Genomic DNA, 3,345 nt, shown 5'->3' with positions numbered 1-3,345 from the left:
ATGAATATCATGATCAAAAAGCTTCCAACTGGGAAGCAGTAATTTATATATATATATATATATATGACCATCTAGGTCTCTATAACGATAAATAATGAGTAGATGATCATTAGATCATCACTTTGATCATATGTACAAAGTGATCTGTGTCGTCAATCATCTATGTTTGTTGCTTAATGGGAGTCGCACTACTCTATCTGTACGTACTAGCTATAGCTAGTTTGGTTTGGTATTTAATTTCAGAATGCATGCATGCATGTGTGTTTCTAAGACTATGTTTATCATCATCTATTCAGCGAATGTATATTAACGGTTTGTGCATGCTTGGTTATATGTTGGATCTAAAAGAGAATAAGAATAAACAAAACTTAAGCATATATACCAAAGTGGAGGATGATCCAACCACTCGATCGATCTCCGCAGTAAGAAATTACGCGCGCAAGAGCGAGTGTCATGAGATCCCCAAAATTTGTGTGTTTTTATTTTTTATTTTATTTTATTTCCTTGTATTTTATTTCTATTACTCTTTCTTGTTTGGTTTGGGCCTTTTTGTGTAGTGGGTTAGGAAACAGGTTAATTTGTGTGTTGTGTAGTAAGTTATTGGGCCGAATGGAGTGTGGGAACCGGGCCCAGCCCCTCCACCCAGAAACGGCGTCGTTTTGGCTGTTTGTGAAAATTTTCCCGTCATTAAAACGGCGTCGTTTTTGGTTTAAGGGTTTAAAAACCCTAATGTTCCTCTTGCTTTCGCATCTGCGCCGTGCCACGCATCGGTCACGGGCAGCCCCTTCACCACCAGCCTGCACCACCGCCTGCCACCCCAAATCCGTGAGCCCCTCAGTATTTTCTTCCCCACTCCCTCTGCGAAGGCTTTTCAGCCATGGGTGCGCCTCGCCGCCGCTGGTGGCCAATGGTAGCATGCCACGCGTGGCTCTCGCACAGACTCCACACCGTCCACCACCCCCATTCAAAATCGGCACTGCGAATGTTGAGAACCCCCCACTCAGCCTATAAATAGGCCGAGTTCTCCACCCCTCGAATCACCACGAAAATCCATTCTCTCCTTCTCTAAACCTAGATCTAGAGATTCCCCACCCTTAGATCTAGATCCCGAAGTCTTTAGGAGTGTTTTTCGCAGTCCGCCGCCACACCAGCTGGCTTTGCAAGGCCGTGCACCCACCTTCCTTTTCCCGCCGTCCCTATCACTCAGATCCACCCAACCTGAGAGTAGCCCATCCCCACCTCTGCTCCGCCGTGTCCCACTGTAGCAACCCCCTCCTCCACCCTCTAGCTCCCCAGATCCGACACCCTCTTCGTAAAAAACCCACCAAAAGCCCTCTGGTCCGCCATTTTGGTCGTCACCTCGGTGAGCCAAATCTGCCATGAGTTGCTTACTAGTTTCCTGTTTACGTTTCGTTTAGGGTAAGGCTACTGTGCCGCTCCAAACATAGCGCTGGGCGTCAGCGTTTTTTTTTTTTTTTTTTTTTTTCATTTTTCATTTAACATTTTTTTAATCACTAACATTTTTCATTTTTCCTTTCGTTTATTAACCAACCATTTTGTGTCCGTCTGCGTAGCGGCACGCGCATTTGTCCAATCGCGGGACCCCATAGACCGACGCGCCCTCAATCATCCAGATTTGCCCGTCCGCGTCGTAAGTAACTCTCCAAAGCTGACTCTTGAGTTTAAGATATAAATTTATCAATTATCTAAGGTTCGGTTTGGTCGAGCAAGATTTTCAAAATTCTCATTTTAAAAAAAAATTTCTGGTTTCATTATTACAATTTTTTTAAATCTTTATATAAAATATAATAAATAATTTAATTTTTTTAAATCTCAATTTCACTTTTTAAAATTTTAAAATAATAATAATATTAAAATATAATATTTTAAATTTTTATCTAAAATTTAAAATCTTCATCTCACTCTTCAAACCATACTCTGTTTGCAATGTGGTTGTGTTGAGAAGGGCCTCTGGCCCGACAATGTGTGGGTTTGATAATCATAGTTTTGTTGGAAATTGGGCTGTGGGCCGAATGGATGCGGGGATTACACGTGTACTTCGGTTTGTGAAACTGTCACGTTTGTGACTATTGTGATGTTGTATATTGTCTTATGGGTGTTATGCCATATCATCCAATATATTGCCTGTCATGCGTTTGCATATTTACCGTTAGTACTATTTATTCTGATTATTTAAATGTGATGTATTATGCCATGTTTGTGTGATCTAGAAACTGGGTTTTCAAGTATTGGCAATAACATGTGGGTACATGCGTATCACGACCTTAAGTCGAGATGAGGAATTGTCTTTGTGGAGCTTTTCTGATCACTCGAATGTAATAAACTGAGTGATGTCTCCAGGGCTGTCGCTAGGTGACAGTTGGATCGGCCAAGATGGTAACGGTCTTGGCATGCCTTTTAGTCTCTTGCTGGCGGAGCCTAGAGGATGCTTAGTCACAGTACGCGTTGGGTGCTGAGTTGGGTGTCGCTCGTTATGAAGTCACATATACGAAGAGAGTCAGAGTGTATAGATAGTCCCGAAGGGAGGCCATAGTGTACACGATAATAAATGGTTGTGTTTTGGGCCAAAGGAATTTTTGGCATGCGTGTTCTATTTAGATGTGCTATTTTTTGGAAATGGTAAAAAAATGGATATTATGCTCTTTTGCTTGTAAGGCTGTCATATTTTTGTTGGTTGTATAAGTGCATGTCTTGAACTCTTGATTGTCGCATGTTGATTACTTATTGATATTGTGAAATCTCATTATGGTATTTCTACTGACGGTTCCATTTTATGGAATCGTAGACTTTGATGCAGATGAGGAATTAGAGCCGGAGGTATCGAGAGGAGTGATTGGTGTGTTGATTTCTATTTCTTATATGTATTTGTCACGGTTGTTATTACTTTATTTATATTTTCAGTCGTATGATTGTATAACCTCTCGGAGGATTATTACTATTTTGGGTTGTACTATTTTAAATTTTTTGACACTTAGCTTGACTACCTTTTATTTTTCCACTGCGTTATTTATGTTGCACACATATTGCATGCTTGTACAAAATAGCACATGGCAATAGGATGTGTAATCCATGTAGTTATCATCCTGATGTCACGACTGCCACCAAATCAAACGTGGGGGTCAAGGGCTCCCTAGGGAGACTAACTCGAAAAGAAAATATATATGGGATCAAAGAGGGAAGAGAGTCGAATGTGAGGTGCAATGTGTGCTTAATTTCTGATCAATGAGTACGTAATACTCCATGCATATAGCTAGTAAGAGAGATGGCGATGAAAGGAAATCGCGAGAAGGAGAGACTCATCAAAGGAAAGAACATCAGAGAACC

At 41.0% G+C, this 3,345-nt stretch overlaps 1 long non-coding RNA gene across 2 annotated transcripts; it reads left to right on the top strand.

The window, feature by feature from the left end:
* The first annotated feature begins 736 nt into the window (after positions 1-736).
* LOC122293250 lies at positions 737-3,015 on the top strand. 2 transcript variants are annotated; one of them, XR_006237222.1, is made up of 3 exons: positions 737-1,419; positions 1,575-1,651; positions 2,807-3,015. It is a non-coding gene; the product is annotated as an uncharacterized LOC122293250 (long non-coding RNA). The 2 variants fall into 2 exon arrangements; XR_006237223.1 differs by having other exon boundaries at positions 2,232-3,015.
* Positions 3,016-3,345: the final 330 nt, after the last annotated feature.

Source organism: Carya illinoinensis, chromosome 14, assembly GCF_018687715.1.
Source record: "Carya illinoinensis cultivar Pawnee chromosome 14, C.illinoinensisPawnee_v1, whole genome shotgun sequence".
NCBI lineage: Eukaryota > Viridiplantae > Streptophyta > Magnoliopsida > Fagales > Juglandaceae > Carya > Carya illinoinensis.
This window is presented reverse-complemented; position numbering and strand designations above follow the sequence as displayed.